The sequence below is a fragment of the Zootoca vivipara genome, chromosome 8 (genome assembly GCF_963506605.1).
Source record: "Zootoca vivipara chromosome 8, rZooViv1.1, whole genome shotgun sequence".
Classification (NCBI taxonomy): Eukaryota; Metazoa; Chordata; class Lepidosauria; order Squamata; family Lacertidae; genus Zootoca; species Zootoca vivipara.
In genome coordinates, this window is record NC_083283.1 from 67,540,615 (window position 1) to 67,562,330 (window position 21,716).

A 21,716-nucleotide genomic window follows, 5' to 3' on the forward strand; every position below is an offset into this window, starting at 1 on the left:
ATTTAGACTGTTCATTTTAAGGGAGCATTTTTCACCAAGGCTGATCTGAAATACCTCCCTCAACTTTTTTGGCAGGCTGTAAAGTTGGGGGCATGGGCTTTTTGGAGGGTGATAACACAGAAAGGGCAAAATATGCCATGAACTTCCTATGTGGTATCATCACAAAGCCAGTACAGATTGAGGGCAATGCCACCTGCTCCCACTCGAAGCTGTTGGAGGAGGGAGAATGGAACTCATCAGACACTGCAAGGACTGTGAAACAGGTAGCAGTGGCAGTGTAAAAGGTGAGAAGGAGGTGATATTGATAAATCAGGGATGGGGAACGTATTGCCCTCCAGATGACTTGACTACTGGCCATGCTGACTGAAGCTGATAGGAGCTGGAGGCCTCAAGTTCCCCATTCCTGGAATAAATCTTCCAACTGCCCAGGAGTCTCCCATATTTTGAGCACAGTTCCACTTTCCACATCAATTGATCTCAAAGGATTCTGAGGTCCTAGGGCCATGATGAATGTAATGGTTAATGCTCAGGAACTTACATCCCTGGTTTTTCTTTCATTAATCATAGGTGCTGTGACAATTGTCATGTAACTTGGGGAGGGGATGGAGGGAGAAGAGGTTTCTTATTTCCTTCCCCAACCCTGATACCCACAATTTCCCCTCTGACTTAGAAAAAGGTCCCATTTGTGCAAATAGGAACACCCCCTTCAGCTCCATAGCAGTGCATGGGAAGCTATGGTGAGCCAGGGATGGGAAAAGAAGGCATAAACATCCTCTTTCTGCAGAATCACAGTCTTGCAGAGTTGGAAGGGACCACAAGGGTCATCTAGTCCAACCCTCAGCAATGCAGGAATCTTTCATCCAACGTGGCGCTCGAACCCACAACTCTGAGATTAAGAGTCTCATGCTCTGCCGACTGAACTACCTCTTTTCTTTCTACATATTTGGTAGAGCCACATTTTTGTAATTCTTTCACCATCTTTCTATGGCAGAGCTGTTGATACTCTTGCTTGTGCATTCTCAATATACCCACTCAGGAAAACTCACTTTGGGTCTTTCCTTCCGGCATATCCTTTTTATATTAGGAACCTGAAGATGTGAAGCTGGGCGGAGAAATTGCATTTTTTATGAAGCAATACCACCAATTTTAAGAGCATAAGCAAAAAAAATTCAAAGGACACCGAAAAGGTGCCTGCTTTTTAAAAAAGCACTTAGCAATTGTATAGCATTTCCACCTAAGCACTTTACGTTTAAATAGTGGATGGGTAATTATACAGGCATGTTTTGAAGTAGGTAAATATTATTATCCTCAGTTTGAGTTGCAGGGTAATTTAGTCTCAGAGAGGTTCTGTAGTTTCTCAAGGTGTCAAGAATCAGACTGTGGTCTAATGTAGCTTTTTAATCACAAAAAAGAGGTTGTTTTCAAATGAACAATGACGAAGAGTGTTAGGAATTATTTAGTAGGTGTGCATTTCTTCTTAGATTGACATTGTAGATATTAGTTTTAATAGTCATTAACTCTCCCTTCCTCTGAGCCTTCCAGCTTATGCTTTTTCTTTTTAAGCACATCAACAGGTTGTTTCCACAAGAACAACAGCAAAGAGCATTGGGTAACCTCTGTAGGAATTATTTAGGATATTTGTGTTTCCTCTATATTAGCCACTCACTGCATGAACTCACAAAGAGTACACACATTTCAGATTGACTTAGTTGTCCACCATTAGTTTTTGACTCTTCCCTCAATCCTCTGACTCGAGCAAAGGATTCAAGAGATGGGGGGGGGGTCTTATCTTTCACTTCATGCTGACTTTTGGAAAAGATTTCTGCTGCTCCTGCCTCCTCCAAAGCCTAGGAGGCAACACAAGACACTGCACCCCACAAAAATCCTCTGGGCCTCTCCACACATCCTTGCTCATTCATGATACTGCCTTCTCACTAATACTCAGAGAATTCAAGAAGGAGGAGATTTTATTTTATTTTTGTACTGGGTATCTGGGGAAGAAGCAGTCATCTGTGGGTAAAGGTTGCAAACACACCCTGCATTGAAAGGAAACCCTGCTCCAAAGAAAGCTGGGAGATACCCCATCTTTAAAGGGTGCTGGGAATTGTAGTACGGGGGGGGGACTACAATTCTCAGAATTCTTTGAGGGGAGGGCTATGGTTTAAATGTATGCAGCCTGTTTGCAGACCTCTGAACTCACCCTAGGTCTGGGATATCTGGACACAGAAGGTCTTTTTTGGAATTTGTCTTGGACAATGGGGGAAAGTTAGTGTTTTAAGAGAATGCTGAATTGTTGCCCAAAATTATAAGGTCCACACTGAGTGAAGTGTGTGTGTGTGTGTGTGTGTGTGTGCATACTAGCAAACAGGAGCATTAATCACTGTTTCATGCACAGAGCTTGTAACACTAGGTGATGAACAACAGACTTTTTGTTGGGTTGAGCAATCTCTGGGAGGAGTCCTTTCATTGTGTTCCCTGCCAAATGTGGATATAAGCCATGGAACAAAAGAGAGAGAGAGAGAGAGAAACCCAATCACTTGAATTAACCCAGTTTAATATCTGCTGGGAAAGTGTGCTCCGCAAAACAAAAAGCGGATATGCTCCATTCTTTCTGCCCTCCCTTCCCCCATTGTCTTTAGCGTATCTCTGGCAGTCTATTCAGAGAAATGTCAAAAGCAAAATAAAACTTTTCAGCGTTTGGCAATCCTTTTCCAAATGCTGGCTCTGTGAACTTCCTTCTTCAAGACTCAAGACAAAATATGAGCTTCAGAGGTAGAGATGGATGGTTTGGTCTATTTCTGGTCAGCATCACTTTGGGTGCTTCCAGACTACTACTGTTTTGTGGGAGGGATCCACGAGAGTACTGGAAATGAAGGTTTCTGGGATTAAAGTGGAGCAAAGGACTGTTGCTATGGCACAACAAATCCACTTGTGGGGTACCTTGGTGTCCTTAGGAGAGGTCTTGCCCCTCTCTGAAACCTTGCACTCCCTGGTGGACAGTGGGAAACCAATGTATCTTGCCCCACCTTTGATACTGGGATTAAACCCACAACAGACTGCTGGTTTCCACCACTCACTGAATATAAAGCAAGATGGCTTTAATGTAGGCTGGTGAAAAGGCAAGGATGCACGATGAAATAATATAGATCAGGAGCGGCCAACTCCCAAGAGACTGTGATTTACTCACAGAATTAAAAACTGGCAGTGATCTACCCCTTTTTGGGGAGTTCAGGTCAAAGTTGGTGATCTTTTTTAGGGAGAAAGCCCCATGGGGGGGGCGGTTCAGGTCAAAGTTGTTGAGCTTTTTCTGATAGCTTCACCAGCTAACTCCAACAGAAGGCTCCAAGCTTAGGGTAAACGCTGATAGGACTTGCCTGTGAAATTAACCCAGTGGCCTAAACTGTTTGAGGATGTTGGCCCGGTTGAAACAAGGGTCACAAACGTCAAGCTTGATTGCTCATTGAGGAAGGCAGGATGAGGAAGGAATGAGAAAGGACCACTGAGGCTTTGGGGTGCAACCAAAGATCGACATAAATATTTTAGACATTTCCTACAATTTAACTCTAACCTTCCCTGGGACACTGACTTTTTGCAGCCAGGGGTACCAACTAGAGGAGGAGGAGGAGGAGGAGGAGGAGGAGGAGGAGGAGGAGGAGGAGGAGGCGGCTAGCATTCTCCTTTCCCTTCCTCCCCCACAACAAACACTCTATGAGGTGAGTGGGGCTGAGAGACTTCAGAAAAGTGTGACTAGCCCAAGGTCACCCAGCAGCTGCATGTGGAGGAGCGGGGAAGTGAACCCGGTTCACCAGATTACGAGTCTACCGCTCTTAACACTACACCACACTAGCTCTGAATAATACATGGGGGGGGGAGGTAAACCTGACCCCACATAATTGATCACAAGATGCAGCACACACAAACACCATTTGAATCGCAATGCCCATCAACTTTGGGGAACTCCAGCCCCCTCAAATATTTTAATGGGAATTGTCTCCTGTACTTGCAGTCATGACAGCAGTGCAGGAAATGCACAGAAAAATTTGGGGCAAATGAAAGATTAGCCAACTGGAAGACATGTCTAGCCACAAAGCAAGTCTCAATAAAAAGAATTAGTCTAACCCAGGCATAGGCAAACTCCAGATGTAGTCCAGATGTTTTGGGACTACAACTCCCATCATCCCTAGCTAACAGGACCAGTGGTCAGGGATGATGGGAGTTGTAGTCCCAAAACATCTGGAGGGCGAAGTTTGCCTGTGCCTGGTCTAACCTCACCGTAAGCTCTGTGCAATCAGGATGAATGTTCAGGATGCACATTTCTAAATGTATTTTCTCATGAGGTGTGCATTTCTAAACATATTGACTCTCAAAGTCAAAAGTATTTTGATACTTAAAAAAAAAACACGTGGAGAAATGCAAAATTGGAAAGATAATTAGGTTCCAATCTGCACATTAGTCCAGGAGGTGCAGATCAGGTCAATGGCTGAATTTGCACTCATTCAATCCCTCACATTTATTTATTCAAAGGTGCTCATCAACAGCTGATCAAGTACATCAGCTTTGTTGTCATCTTGCCAAGTTATAAGGAGGGATTCCCCCCCCTTAAACACCACAGCAGGTGCATATGTGTGGTCAAATGTGCAGCAAGTGTGTTGTTGTTGTTATTTAGTCGTTTAGTCGTGTCCGAATCTTCGTGACCCCATGGACCAGAGCACGCCAGGCACTCCTGTCTTGCACTGCCTCCCGCAGTTTGGTCAAACTCATGTTCGTAGCTTCAAGAACACTGTCCAACCATCTTGTCCTCTGTCGTCCCCTTCTCCAAGTGTGTTAATTCACATGAAAAAGTGTGTTAATTTACATGAAAAATCCCTCCTTGGTGAACGGATGCCTGAATTGACCCAGATTAGTCTTACTGCAATTAATAATGAGAGCTTGCAATAATTTAAAAACAATCTACCAGCAAAGAAAAACACGGTAATGGAGGCAATGAAGGAAGAAAACTACGAAGTTTCAATGCTATAAATATTGAATATTATTTTGCTAATCCCAGCTTCTGCTCTTTGCGCCCTGTTTGAGAACTAGTCTGCCTCTGGATCATTTGAAAACAGATATTATGTCACTCATCAAGGAGGCTCCTGCACACAGCAGTCTTTGAAATACACTTGAAAATGGAAAAAGCTTTCCAAGCCTCTTCAGACGATTTCTCTTCCCCCTTAAATGTATATAAGTCAGTCTACACATGGCCATTTATTATGTGGCACATCTCAGGACCACTTCTGATCTATCAGTGAGTTTCTATTTTTTATTTTTTCCTGTTCTCTGCAAGGTTATTCTTCTATAAAGGCAGTGATTTCAAAGGCAGTTTTCCGAATAAAATCCCTGGGCTTCCTTTCATCCCACGTGGCACAAATGGTTTTCGAGAGAGCCAAGACCAGCTCTGCAGCCGTGAAGTGTTTGCTAGATGTAGACATCAGACTTCATCAGAATTACATTCAGGGCACTGGTTTAAAAGCACACCACTTCCCCATTGCTCTGTACCCCTCAAAATGGGTTTTATGAAAAATCAACAGGTCGGTGTCTTAATGCCTAGTAGTTTCAGCAAAACGGGAAACTAAAATAAATAAATAAATCTACCAAGAATTTGTGGTCATTGCAGCAGATCTGTGGTGTTGGAGGATGGCCTGATCTCTTCCTCCAGAATATTTGCACAGGGTAGGGGGTTCAGTTTAGGACTCAACGGAGCAATTTCCCTCCCCTCTCCCTCTCTTGGCGTCAGCTTCATTCACACGGTGATGGGCTCACTACTGTTACCTGAGGACCTTTCAAATCAGGCTTCCTCAACCTTGGCCCTACAGATGTTTTTGGCCTGCAACTCCCAAGATCCCTAGCTAGCAGGACCAGTGGTCAGGGATGATGGGAATTGTAGTCTCAAAACATCTGGAGGGCCGAGGTTGAGGAAGCCTGTTTCAAATGCTAAGAGTATAATTACAATTCCCTATTTATAATTTATATTGGCTTGCCCTCAAAATTATCCCGAGAGGTAGGATACTACTCTACCCATTTTACTGCTGGGAAAACCGAGACTAAGTGAAGGTGAACTGCCAAAGGACAGGTAATACATTTGGTGGCCAGGGCATTCACCAAGATTTTTCCAACTGAACTACACCATAGACTATTATAATCAGTGCTGCCCCCCCCCAAAATGTTTAGGGATACTCTCAATTTCCTACTCATATTGAAATACTGCCCCTCAATGAGGCCAAACTTAGATTGACAAATATTTAGGGGTGTGCATACCCCTGCATCTGCCCCCCCCGAAAAAGCACTTTTTATCATCCACACCTAAGGCTTGTTTCATCAATGAGGGTTTTCTATTCAGCCAAAGCACCATCTCTCTCTCTCTCTCTCTCACACACACACACACACACACACACACAGAGAGAGAGAGAGAGAGAGAGAGAGAGAGAGATGCCACCACATACAATGAATGAATGAATGAATGAAGGAATGAAGGAATAAGGCTGGTAAAATAGGAACCAGGCAGAGGGCCTTCTCAGTAGTGGCACCCACCCTGTGGAATGCCCTCCCAGCAGATGTCAAGGAGATGAGTAACTATATATTCTTTAGACAACATCTGAATGCAGCCCTGCATAGGGAAGCCTTTTAATGTGTAATGCACAGAGTAGCTGGGGCAACCCAGTCAGATGGGTGGAGTACAATTATTATTATTATTATTATTATTATTATTATTATTATTATTATTACTACCGGGTATTAGTGGTGGTGGTGGTAAAGAGGAGAGCTGAGCTTTTAGGCCCTTGCAGCAGAGATAAAACACAATGTTAAAACACTGCATCGTTTTGAACGTAGCTATATATTTATTAATAAATAAACTGACTCCACTCTGATAAATGTCATTCTCATGTCCCCCTCCCAAGAAGCAAAGTACATCTTAAGAATGGGGATGGGTGAGTAATGGTTTAAGCAAAGCAAACCCCCAATTGATTTCTCATGTTGCTTAAGCCTATGCCATAAATTAGACTGAATAAAAATAAAAATAACAATCTGAAAGGAAAAAACAGGGAACACTTGCATAAAATCAGAATAACCTTCATTATGGAGTGTGTCTGTATTATCCCATTATTGGAAACCATAATTTAAAATCAAACGCCAATACGTCTGGAACATATATTTTTTTAATGCATATATACACAAAGAAACTAAAAATATTGTGGAGAACTTCCGTGACAAGATACATCCATTAGGGTTCCGCTTTTGCATGCAATCTACATCTGTTGCAGTAACTACCTATTGTTGGACAACAATGGAGAAGATGGAACAGCTATTTTGCTTTATTCTTCCCATGTTTTCTTCAGATTTTAAATTTTTATTTTTGTGTTCCTGCATTTTAAACAGGAAGCAACAATTTCTTCTCTTTGCAGCTAGCTATTTTCCACTTTAAATTCTAAACAATAGTCTTCTTTTCTTTTCTTTTTTCATATAATTGCTATTGAAGTTTTTTTTTAATTATAAGAAAGGGGGAACAAATTACAGAAGAAAAAAAAAATACAGCAACAGTCTTATTTTCGTTTTCTTAACTGTAGTCTTGCCGCATCAGACTTGGGATTGTTTTTAAAAAGTGCTACCAAATACTCAGGTCGGGCATTGTGGTCAGCAGAGATAGGCATCAGCTGAAACTCATGACATAGCAAGGTTCCCACTGCTGAACTGGCACCCCCTCCCCAAATTTTCACGATGGTCTGGAGGCATATGGAGCCACTACTTGGCTGATTTGGGTTCTGGTCAATGATGAGCCTTGACATGAGACTATTGCGTGCACGAAGATGGGAAGACTCATTATTACCAGCAATGGAAAAATGGTTGTTAAAATTAACAGATATAGCTGAGATGGCAAACTTGACATGCTTAGCCACAGAGAGGTCATTGTTACTAAAGATTGGAAAACTCTCATGGATATTTTGCATCAAAAAGGTAAAGAAACAATGACATGGATTTGGGGATTGAAGGTAATGTTGGCTTATAGAAAGTGGTTTAGTTGGGTGTTATAATGGAGTGGATGAAATGACTATTGTTTATATCTAGCAGGCAGGTAAATGATCAGAAGTTCTTTAAGTTCTGTATTTATTTATTTTTCAATTCTCTCTTGAAAGTTCTTTTCTCCTTATCATTTTCTGTCATTTTTCTCATTCTCCTTCTTCCTCCTCTTCCTCCTCTTCCTCCTTTCCTCTTCCTCTTCCTCTTTTCCTCTTTCTTTTTAATTTACTTACATTAATGTTGGTTTAAGAAAAAGATATTTGGTCTTAAGTTTTGTACCTCTCTTTTTAAATTCTAATCAAATTAATTCCAAAAAGAGAGAAAAAAAGTGGTCAGACTTGATGAGTGACCATTTGGGAACCTTGAGTCCCACAGCAGAGGAAAAGAAGGATATGAAGCTAAGAAAATAAATAAATAAACAAATATATAACATTTGCTCATTTAATACAATTCATAGCCCACTCTTTTCTGCGCCACTATACTTGACCCCATCTGCGCTATTAATTTAAAACACTATCATACCACTTTAAATAGTCATTTCTTCCCCCCAAAGAACCCTGGGAACTGTAGTTTGTTAAGGGCGTTGAGAGTTGTTAGTAGGAACCCTATTCTCCTCACAGAGCCACAATTCTCAGAGTGTTGTAACAGTCTATCCCTCTTCCCAGGGAAATCCGGAAAGGTGCAGAGTTTGAGTCATATTCCTGCACTGGACTAGATAACTCTTGGTGTCCTTTGAAAATAGCCTCCAGGCGGAACTTATGAAAATCGTGTAAAATGTCTGGGGAAACCCGGGCTTATGGCAGCCCATGTCAGAATTTTAAATTATTTTGCGAATGTACATTTTTCTTTTCGACGTTTCACAAAAAAAGCTGAACAGCTTTGACCAGAAAGAAAGAAAGAAAGAAAGAAAGAAAGAAAGAAAGAAAGAAAGAAAGAAAGAAAGAAAGCCCATCAAATCTGGATTTTCACTTTTTGAAATATGGCAACCTTAGATTCTATTATTCTTTTTAAGTGAATCAATAAAGCTGATGATGTAGGCAGCTGAAGAACCCGCCACTCACTTCAGTCTTCAGTCCTTATTTCACCAGCCACGCTGAAGTAATTTAATTTGCAGCATTAAAAATAGCCTCACTTTTACAGTGCCGCACAGAGATCTTCAGTGCAGCCTTTCTTCCAGAACCTTAAAAAACCTGGTAATGAAATGGGAGGGGGGGGACAACAACTCAGGAGCCTGACAATTAAAGGCCCTACAGTATTATATAATTTTGAGCTGATATTTTCAGCGAGCACCCTACATATCGCTGTCACTGTTTTCTTATCTGCCACCTTATTAATAACGCCAACTCCTACTCTTTGACCGGCAAAAATCCCTGTGCAGATTCTTTTCCACACAGTAATGGGAACAACTTGCTGTTGTATACAAGGATCTGTGAACTGGCTGGGCAATTAACTACAACCTGAAACACAATTAACTGGTCTGTCTTTGCTTTTTTATTTTAAAGGGTTTTTTTTGCCCTCTTTAAGACAATGAAAGACCAAAAAAAAGGCAAAAGGCAATTTGGGTTTGTTATGATAAAAGGAGATGTAACTTTAAAATTTTATTTTTCTTAAAAAAAGAAAGAAAAGAAAGCCACCACCACAAGTTTTAAGCTTGCCTGTGTTCCTAATTTTTCAAAAGAACAGCATTTTGAAATATCAAAGGATAATAAAACACCTTTCAACATTAATAAGCCAAGGAATATGTATACAAAATAATTGGCTGTGTTCTTTGAAAGATCTGAGATTAGCAGGGTGAGAGAGCATTATTCTAACCTTCTCACAAAGGACTTTCATGGTACAAAAAGAAGAAAGAAAGAAAGAAAGAAAGAAAGAAAGAAAGAAAGAAAGAAAGAAAGAAAGAAAGAAAGAAAGAAAGAAAATGCATGCTGCTTACTGAAAGGAGGATAGACTCTCCAAGTGTCCCTATTTTCCAGGTACATCCCTGGTTTACAGAAGCCGTCCCAGCTGCTGATTTGATCCCAAAATGTCCCACTTTCCCTTAGGATGTCCCTATTTTCATTGGATAAATTTTGGAGGGTATGGAATTATCCAACCCCTGAGCCGCCTGAAGGCAATCCTGTAAGAGGTAAAGGTAAAGGACCCCTGGACGGTTAAGTCCACTCAAAGGCAACTATTGGGTGCAGCGCACATCTCTGCTTTCAGGCCAAGGGAGCCAGCGTTTGTCCGCAGACAGCTTTCTGAGTCATGTGGCCAGCAGGACTAAACCACTTCTGGCCTAACAGAGGACTGTGACGGAAGCCAGAGCACTTGGGAACGTTGTTTACTTTCCCACTGCAGCGGTACCTATTTATCTACTTGCACTGGTGTGTTTTCGAACTGCTAGGTTGGCAGGAGCTGGGACAGAGCAATGGGAACTCACCACGGTCGCACAGATTCAAACTGCTGACTTTCCGTTTGGCAAGCCCAAGAGGCTCAGTGGTTTAAACCATAGCGCCAAACGCTGCCTGCTATCCTGTATAGGGAAGTTTTGTTAATGTTTGATGTTTGATTACGGTATGTTTTTATATATGTTGGAAACTGCCCAGAGTGGCTGGGACAACCCAATTAAGATATGTGGGGTATAAATAGTAAAATAATCATTATGGAATGGGATGTTCCTATTTTCATCAGAGAAATGTTGGAGGGTATGCCTTGTATCTTCTGCATTAGGCTTGCTTCTCATACCCGCATTGATTTTTGCAAGTGAGTTACATTGTTCCTGATTCTGGCCTAAAATGCTGTCCTCCTTGGTTTTCTCAAGCAGCTCCCCACAGAGTCACTGCTAGATGTGTTGGTTCTTCTGTCAATTGATTTCTGCAAGTATGTTAGGCTGTCCCCCATCCACCTAAATGAATCTACTGTTAAGGCTTCTGGGACCATGCCTTTCTTAAGCACATTGCTGGTTCATGGAATGCTGATGAGAGGTAATGATTGGGAGATAGCTGGCAATCTTTTGCTAAGTTAGAATGAGAGGTCCATTGGAACTGGAGGAGGTGATGCATCCATCGCTAGCTAGAGGGTGTATCTGTTACTTTGTTTCCCCCTCCCAATATTAAATACAATATTCTTTCCACTACTGTGTTTCCCCCTCCCAATATTAAATACAATATTCTTTGTTTCCCTGTCCCAATATTAAATACAATATTCTTTCCACTTCTTTCTACAATATTCTTTCCACTTCAGTTTGCAATTTTTCTTTTTATGAAAATCCTTACAAAAAACCTACCAGCATTTTAGTGAGCACTTTCCCTAATATACAGTACTTGCTTTACCTAATGTACTCATTTTTGCAAGCATCCCCCCCCCACCGTACAATGCAGTTTTTGATGTTACTTTCACCAAGAGAGGCATTTTATGCACTTTCCCTTGCAAAGCTGCAAATCCCAGAGTTCCCCGAGAAGAGGAAGTGATTGTGAAACCGCTCTGAGAACTGTAGCTCTGTGTAGGGAATAGGGGGTCTTGCTAACAACACTCAGCACTTTCACAAACGACAGTTCTCAGGGTTCCTTGGGGGATGCCGTGGCAGTTTACACAGCAGCGTAACTAGCCACTCAGGTGCCCATTGCGGCACGCATGTCCTGCAGCCAGGGGCGGGGCAAGCTGCCCATGGGGGTGGAGTGAGCCAAGGCAGAACACGCTGTGTGGAACCTCTCTGCCGCCCGCCGTCCCCAGCTGTAGAGTGCTGAGGTGGTGATCAGATGCAAGCCCCACGCTGCTCAAAAAAGCAGCGTGGAGCTTGCAGCCAGTCCGCCCACTGCCTCCCCCTCAGGAGAGATGCGTGGCTGAGGCACACTGCAGGCCCCGCAGTGTGGCGCCCAGTGCCCCCGTCTCACCTAGCTACCAGTGGCGTAGGAAGAGGGATGCGGTGGGTGCGGGAGTTACCATACTTTTCCATGCATAAGACAAGGGTTTTTAAAAAATTAAAATTATGTTCAAAATTGGGTGTCGTCTTATACACGGATGCATAAGGGGTACGTGGGATTGGTTGCTGCCGCGAGCCTGAGATTGCCAGTTAACGGTGGGTGTGGCAGTGGCTGGTCTTGATTGGCTGTGGCTGCAGCAAGTGGGTGGGTGACTGGCGGCTTCTGCCAGCGAGGGGACAGACAATTTTCTTAATTTGGAGTCCCCCAAAATAGGGGGTGTCTTATACGGGGGGGGCGTGTTATACACAGGAAAAAAATTCGCCAGAAAAAGTGTCGTGAGCCCAATTTTTTCAAACAAACAAAAACAAACATATTTTTGTCATGTTGTCACCCTCCCTCAGTGATGACACCCGGGGCGGCCCTCCCCCACTGCACCCCCCTTCTACGCCACTGAGTTTACAGTGATATTGACGCTGCCTTAAACGTAGAGCACAGGTGGGGCTGGAGAGAAGGGGAGCAATGAAATGCCTGGTCTGGGTCATCTCTGGTGTGCAGATCCTATCTCTAGGGATATGGGCTCTGCATACACCACACATTTAAAGTGCATCATTCCCTCCAATGAATCCTGCGAACTGTAGTTTCTTAAGGAGGCTGGGAAATGGTGTTCGTGCAACCCAGTGCATGCTGTTTGCCTCCAAACAGGCTTCTTTTGTATATTTGCAACTAAAGTGAACATTGCGCAAGCACCATAAGTTTCCAGTGCTCTCTCTTCCAAAGGAAATCACACCCAAGAAGCACCCTGGGAAGTGAGGAGCACGCAACCCCCCTCTCTCTGCTCCCCCCCCGTCCTTTCTCCTCTTGGGTGCTTTTTGTACTGTTTTTGCTGGATGCACTAGATAATAAACTCCTCTTCCAAGCTGTCGCTTGAACTGCAAGAGGAAATGCTAATGGCTGGATGGTGCCCTAGTAAGCTAAGGGGATGCGATAAGATAAAAACGCTGATTGAATTTAAGTAGAAAGGTAGCTGGAGCTGGGATGGCTTCTAAGGCGTGCCAAAAGGGCAGGTTTGGAGGAAGGTGCTTAGAAAAGGAAAGGAGCTGCATCACTGAATGCAGATGGCAGTGGAATTTCCATACACCAAGTGTCTGAGATTATCAGAAATCCACACACTGAGGGCCAAAGTAGATGTGCACTTAATACATCAATAAGGTAAGATCCCTTAACTTAACCTTGGTTTTCTGTAAATTGGTATGGGTTGGGGGACCATTCTCATGGTGAAGGAAAAAGCACAGGAAGGAGAAGGTTATCTGGAAAGGAGATCAGGCGCTATCAGACTTAGGAAAAAAGGTTCCCTTGGTGTCAATGGGCTCATAGTGGTGCAGAGAGGGATTGACCCCCTTCCCACATGCTCAGTAGTGGGTGGCTTGATGGGGCGGTGGTGCTCGCTTGACTTCCCAGCAGCTGAGTCGTTGCTGCTTACTTGGAAAGAGAAGAGGACGGGCAAAGTGACAGGGATGTTGGTGTGGTGCCTCCTCATCCCTCTCTCTCTGCTTCGCAGTAGGAAGCAGCGACTAAGCTGTCAGGTGTCATGGGGGGTGAGTGCTGCCCCCTCCTCATACGCCTCCTTCACAGTGAGAGTTGGGCTCTCCTACTCCTGTCATTAGTTAGGAATGCGAACGGATGGAGCCATCAGGTAGGTGACAGGCAAGCCTCTCTGAGGGAGGGATTTCCATGAACAAGGTGCCACTTCCTAGGGACCACCTGACTCACTTCATTTGGCAGGTGAACCTGAAGACTAGGTGGGTATATATGAGAGAAGGTGGCCCTTAAGTCAAGACTATTGGTCCATTTAGCTCAATGGCACTCAATTTCATTGTACTATGACAATGACAATAAAGTATTTATCTTATCTGATTGTCTATGATAACTGGCAGCAGATCTCCAGGGTTTCAGGTAGGGGACAGTCCCTGATGGGAACTATCATGAATGAGCCAGCTCCCAGGTAAGGGTTGCTGCCAACTGAAGGGAGCAGCCAGGACCAGAGAGGGTTAACTGCCAGGCAGGATGAGCATTGGCTCATACCAACTCTCCCGCCCCGGTAATGCCAACTGGTAAGGAAACGGTTGCGCGCGGGCAGGAACCCAGCCAAAGCTCTCAGGAAGTTCAAACACGAGCGAACAGAGACATGGGTAGTCTGTCAGAAAAGGAGGAGACTGGAGCTAAGCCAATAAGTGCGGAGAACAGGCGAAGGGGAGGGCTGTTAGACAGGAAGAGAAACAAGATAATGAGGGTCCGTAAGTTCAATATATTCTGTCGTAAAAGGAAGGAGTCAGAAGGGTCATCATGACTGATGAGACTTGTGGCAAATTAGAGCCGTCTGGAGAACTCTGCTTGTTTTTTGCTTTAAATCTTCCTTTTTAATTAACCATGCTTGCTGTGTTATCAAGCAGGAAACTGGGACTCCTGACATGAACTGAATCTGGGACCTTCTGCCGGCAAAGCAGAGGCTCTATCATGGAGCTATGGGCTTACCATTATAGTTGGTACATCTACCCAACCTAGCAAAAGGTTCTCTGAGCCACCTTTGGTCTTAGAACTCTGAGCAACAGTTCTAAGACCATCCACTGCTTTCTCCCGATTAAAGTGCAGAGTGTTTGAGGACCAGGACATTTGCAGGGAAACCAAAATGCTTGTTTACAAAGCTATTGTACTACCAACCTTACTACAGTGGAACCTCGGTTCATGAACACCTCGGTTTATGAATTTTCAGTTTATGAACACCGTGGACCCATCTGGAACGGATTAATTCATTTTCCATTACTTTCAATGGGAAAGTTCGCTTCAGTTTATGAACGCTTCAGTTTATGAACAGACTTCTGGAACCAATTACACCCATGCTTCAGTTTATGAACGCTTCAGTTTAAGTACTCCGCGGACCCATCTGAAACTGATTAATCCACTTTCCATTACTTTCAATGGGAAAGTTCGCTTCAGTTTACGAACGCTTCAGTTTAAGTACCTCGCGGACCGTCTGGAACAGATTAATCCACTTTCCATTACTTTCAATGGGAAAGTTCGCTTCAGTTTATGAACGCTTCAGTTTATGAACAGACTTCCGGAACCAATTGTGTTCATAAACCGAGGTACCACTGTATATGCTTGTGAAACGCCGTCTCCAACTCCTCGAAAGATTCCATCAATGGTGTCTCCGAAAAAATTTACACATCACTTGGAAAGACAGGTGAACTAATATCAGTGTACTGGAAGAAGCAAAGATCACCAGGGTTGAAGCAATGATTCTTCAACATCAACTTCGTTGGACTGGTCATGTTGTGCGGATGCCTGATGATTGTCTTCCAAAGCAACAACTCTATCCCAAACTTAAAAATGAAAAGTGTAATGCTGGTGGTCAACAAAAGAGGTTTAAAGACTGTCTCAAGGCAAATCTAAAAAAAATGTAGTATAAACACTGACAGCTGGGAAACACTGGCCTGCGAGTGCTCCAGTTGGAGAACAGCCTTTACCAAAGGTGTCGTGGGCTTTGAAGACACTCGAACTCAGGACGCAAGGGAGAAACGTGCTAAGAGGAAGGCATGCTTGGCAAATTCACACCGTGATCAACTCCCTCCCGGAAACCAATGTCCCCACTGTGGAAGGACATGTGGATCCAGAATTGGCCTCCACAGTCACTTACAGACTCATTGTTAAAACCATGTTGATGGAAGACAATCTTACTTGGCTATGAGTGATCACCAAAGAAGAAGAAGACGTCCGGTCCCTGTGAATTAGTCTAATCTCTGCAAAACAGATCAAACACCGCTTGAGAGGGGGGAGATCAGCCACCCCCTAACAGCACCTCTCCCTTTTCTGGATCGAGTCCCAGTTGGCTTTCATCCAGTACATTGCAGAGCTGGCAGATGTATCAGTGCTGAGGGATTGGGGTGAGCTCGCAAGTTCACGTTAGTCCATTCAGATCATGAATGAGGGCTATGTGATCAGCTATGTGAAGCACGGAAAATTGTGGAGATACTTCCTACCTAAGGAATAATTCCCTTCCTGGCAGGGTACCAATTAGGTGAGAAAGACCAACCTGATTGACCTGCTCATGTTTCTTAATTCATTTACAGATCACCCTCGGAGGTATGTGATCACACCTAGGGGGGAAGGGACTCTTTGTCCGGTCTGTGTGCGTTTTTTGATTTTATATGTGTGAAGGGGTCTTGGAACTAAAAAAACCTAATGGAAGCAACACAATTAAATCTCAGATTCTTCTTCTTTAACCTGGCTGATCATCTTTATTTTTTTTTGGATAGCCTTATGTTGAGCATTGGTTGCCTGCCAGATCATCTCCACCATGGCAAAGTTTCAAGTGTTATGTTATTGGAGGGAGGGGGGAATACAGTGGCTCGTTTAATCTAAATTATTAGTCATGAAAGCACATGCTGCTATTTGATGGCTTTATAAAATATTCCAACAAAGGGATCAGGATGAAACACAAGCTCACCTTTTAGAAAGAGAATAGAGATAAAGGGAGAGGTTAAAACAAAAAATTAAACCTGATAATACATGATTATGTTCCCATTGCCTTATTTGAGTGGAAGACGGAGGGGGGGAAGTCTGTGCAGAAGGTTTTCCCAGTGTTACCTGTCTTATTATGCAATTGTCTTTGCATGACTTTTATACAATTTTCTTTTCATATTGAGGGAAGCAGTGCTTGGTTTGTACTTAATCAGATTTTTCAGCATTGCCTTTTCCAGTCAATTTCCTCAAGGGAGGAAACAGAAATCTAAATAACTTCTCAAAGTCTAGCTCTCACCAAGGTGGCAAAATTTGCCTGGGTTGTACCACTTCAGAGCAAAGGGGTGGTCTTGCACAATTAAAGTTCTCCACTTAAAAAGAAGAAGAAGCAGGAAAATAATATATGGAGTGTCCGGATGGATCAGGCCAAAGGTCTGTCTAAACCTGCATCCTGTTCATGCAGTGGCCAATTAAATACCAATGGGGAAGTCTGCAAGCAGAATCTCAGTGCAAGAGTACCGACCTAATTGTGATTCCTATCAACTGATAGTCAGAGACCTACTGCCGCTCACAGTGGAGGAAGAAAACAGCCTTATCACCCATCCATTTGTCTAATCCTCTTGCAAAAAAAGTATCCACACTGGTAGTCGGCATGACGTCTTCTGGGAGTACATTCCATCATTTATGCTCTGCAGGATGAAGTAGTTTATTTTGTCTGTCCTGAATCTTCCAGCATCCGTCTTCATTGGATGGCCTTGGGTTCTAGTATTGTGGGTCGGATAAACTCTCCCTTATTCATTTTCTCCATACTGTGCATCATAGGAGCCAGCTCCTAGGGGCCAAGATCCAGATCCCTTTGCCCTCCCCAGTTGATGGCCATTGCCATTCAAATGGCATGTGTGCCGCATCATGTGATCGGTTATGTGGGGTGACGCTTACCTGGTCCCACAATATTTTATTCAAGTTGGCACCTCTGCCATGCATAATTTTATATACCTCTGTCATGTCTCTATTGCTCAGATTTTTTTCTGAACTAAAAATCCCTACATCTTCAAACCTAGCCCTTTGGGGGAGCAACTATCACCTAGGCTACAATCACACCCTATCCCTTTAGTTTTCAATGTGGAGTTGACTGTTTTGTATGAAAGTACATCTGCGCATCTTGTAGTCTAAAGTGGTACAGCCTGTGCTATTTTTCTAGAAAAAGAGGTGCTGGAACTTGCCATGAATACCTGCATTGTTCTCTTGTAATGGCAAAGGCACTCACCTGAGAGGTGCCTAGGGTTGCCATCTTTCAAAAAGTTAAAATCCAGACACAAACGTTGAGCCTTTCCACCAAAATCTTAACAAAATAATAGTTTCTGAGCTATTTTATTTATTTATTTTTACATATAATTGCCCAAATCTACACTGCAGACATGGGTTGCCATACATCTGGGTTTTCCAGGATACTTCAGTGATTCCCACCCAGACACCACTAAGATGGCAGAATCCTGGCTATGTCTGGGAACGGAGTTCCAGTGAGTTCAAAAAAGCCCTTGGTACAGCTCAGATAAATTTTACTATCTCATTGAAACGTCAGCCAAAGACGAGGCAAGAAAGAAGTCTGAAGACCCTTCAGGATTTGCTTGGAATGAAACATAACCAGTGCCTTGAAGATGAACAACAATTGGCATTCAGACTTCTTAATTATTGTTGTGGTTTCAGAGTTTTAATATACTACTGGCTTCTTGCCGATCATGTCTCAAAGGAGGCTTACGGAACCTGGAGCTTTGGATTTTGTGTTAATTAATGGAAAGACACCAGAATGTTCTCTTTACCTCAGCATTGGCCTATGATGCCAGAGCTCTCCCAAACCCCACGTCCGTTCCAAACTTTTTGAGGAGACAACTGTCATGAAATATAAAACGACAGGCATAAAAATGTGCCGCTTTAGAGTATCTATGTTGCGTAATGTGTAACAGGTTGTGATTGACAGGATAGGCCCTGACACAGCAGAACATGGAGGCAAAATACAGAACATTCTGAAATGGAAAGAAGATGACGTACAAAGAGGCACGGGGCAGAGAGGAATGGCAGCATTTTTATTTTAGACCCAGCTGCTTCCCATTGGCAGGCAAGGATTTACTGGCCTTTTAAAAAAAAACCCAAAAAAAAAACGTTAAAAGGAATTGACTTAATTAAAGACTCAAATGGTAAAAACAAGTGTGTGCCAAATATGTGAAGAGTGGAAATGTGGCTTTTATCTAATGATCCTGGAGATAAATCATCACATTGCGCCTTTCTAGTATGACAACCACGAGTCCTTGATGTTTTGGGTTATGATTCTGTGGGAAACAGTTGGATGAGACAACTTCCTTGAAAGCCTTGGGCTATGATCTATAGCCCTTTAACTTGGCAGTAAATGAGTTTAGGTTCACAGGGTTAGTTTCCCAAAAGATGATAAAAGTTAGCTTTTCAAGGAGCAGGGTCAATTAATTTAGCATTCCTAAATGGGGTCAGAATTCCACTTGGATGTATATCAGAGTTGTCAACTGGTGATATATTCGCATTTGCAATCCAGCAAAAGTCCCACTGCTTTTGCCTGTTGTCACCCTCTGAATCGGGTTCAACTATAAGAGCACACAGAGCGTGTCAGTCATGGAAATCCTCCTGACTACAGACTTGGCAAAGTCTACGCCTAAAGGTCAAGCAGCACTTTATATTAGACATAAAGTGTGCACAAGAAAATGCAAATAATTATGGATTTCAAAGGTTCTGTGTTTTGGTTTGCATATTGTTTCAGAAAGTGCAAATCAGGAAGGTTCACATTAAAATCCAAACTTACTCAGTTTCTATTGCTGCTGGAGAACTGTTGCTTGCCATCATCTTAGATAGGCTTTCCTCATCCCTGGTGGAAACACCATTAGCCAGGGATACCAATGGTGCTGTCAAGGCAGGAGTTTAGGGCAGAAGTCCAGGAGCGATTGTCTCCAACCAATTACCACCTTTTGAGATAAGTGATATATAATACACCCTACCATCAAAAGAAGGCCCTCCAAAATTACCTAGCCCCACTACTGCAGAGTTATACATTGGTGCTGCAGTTCTTATGTTTGATTCAGGCATATGTTTGCCAATGCAGTGGCTCACAGGATTAAATCATTTATTATATCATTCACTCCATCCTTAAAATAAAAAAAAATACAATCAGCAGAGCCGTCTGGAGATGAGATGGAAAAAACTGGGCCTCTTCAACATAGCTGAAAGAAAATGAGAACTGATATTGGAGTGCACTCCAAAAATTCCACTAAGGGAGAGGCAATGTTTTACACAAAGTACCTTATTGGATATTTTTATTTCTATAAGCTGCACTTTAAGATGGCTTCTAAAATTATATTTCCATAGTTGCATTTTTATAATGCGTGTAGGGAAGAAGCCAGAATGTGACAAAAGAATCCTAGGTAGGCCCAGGAACATTGCTAGTTATTGGTCTTCTTCTTCTTCTTCTTCTTCTTCTTCTTCTTCTTCTTCTTCTTCTTCTTCTTCTTCTTCTTCTTCTTCTTCTTCTTCTTCTCCTCCTCCTCCTCCTCCTCCTCCTCCTCCTCCTCCTCCTGACTTCTTCAAGATAAAATCTGTTGATTAGATGTAAGGAACCTAATGACTAATGGGCATCAGGTTGAAATGAACCTTATGCAGTGGAGACCTTTTTTGCAGGGAAAGTGTTAGGACCAGAGGGTGTTGTCCACATGAGCATCGCACCTCCCTCCTTCAGCCAGGCAGGAGCTTTCCAGGCTTTGGGAAGGAGATGCCAGGGGAACTATTAGGGGACTAGGCTAGCCCCCCTAATCCACTGACTGCACACCACAGAACTTACAGTTTTAACATAAGATGGGTTCTATCCATTTGATGGCTTTATTTCTGGTGAATTCCTTTGAGAATAGGGTTGTCACTTTCACACCCACACCCACACCCAGTTTGATGGCTGGCAGAATTTTTTAAAATGCAAAAAAAATTAAAATTGAGATTTTTTGCTCCCCGCTCAAACTGTCCAGCCCATGCAGAGCACTAAAGAGCCAAGGTACTGAACAAAGCTGAGTGTGCTGTTTCACATACCACCATGAGGTTCACTGCATATGTGTGCATCCTCAGGACTCTATTCTCCTGCACATGTACTGTTGGAAAATGCCCTGGGGTGCCCCTGCAGCCCCCGAACACCAAGCGTCCTCCGGTATGCGTAGCTCTGGAAAAGGCACTTCCCTTCTTCTCCAGTGCGCTTCAAATGATATATGCACACTAATCTTCTAGCATCACACAGCAAGAAGCATGAGACATCATAGAGCTAATCTATGTATTTATTTACACACTATGTACAGACAAAGGATTCATGGCATCTTCTCTCCAGCTCCGAGAGAAGAACAGGAAGAAGTAAAAGCAAAAGTACAGTACAATAGTACATACAGTGGAAGAGATAAGCCTCTTTTCCATTCTCACACTCTTACCAGACAGGCATGTGATTCACACCAATCTCATCTGCAGCATTGGGGGCGTGAAAAACTAACATGTACATCCAGAGCAACATGGCAACTCAGCAGTAGCAGCAATAATGGTTCTTACATTCATTTCCTTAGGCATGTTCACACGCTCCATTCAAGGACGTACGCTATGGCCTCTGTATAATAACAGTTGAGCTAGTGGTCAGAATGGAGAGGGCAGTGATGTGCACCCAATTTCCTGACAGTGGAGCCACTGGAGTGGGGTGAGGTATTAGGGGCTTTGGCACCAAGCAGGCCCATATAGCACCTTCTTCATCTGGGTGGGAAATCATGTTCATACAAGGGAGTTCATATCATGGGCAACCAACGTGGGGTAGGGCACGTGCAAATTATGGGCAAGGCCAGAGGCAGAATTGGATGGAACAATAGATGTGAATTTCATGCATGTGCTGTGGGCCACATTCCTGCTGTACAGACACCAGAGGATCACACACACACACACACACACACATCCATATGAACACTCCTACCTCTAGTGAGGCAAGCAAGAGGCATTGTCACCAGGGGCGTAGCGAGGCGCTGCGACATCCGGGGCGGCAAATTGCCATGCCCCCGGGGGGTTGGCATTGTTATGTAACGATGCATGCGTCATTACGTGGCAGGGTATGGCCGCCCCCCGCGCCTCCAAAGCCATGCGCCTCCAGCTACAAACTCCAGGTAGAAAGCCCGCTCAGTGTAGCGCGCCCACCAAGCTGAACGGGCTTTCTAC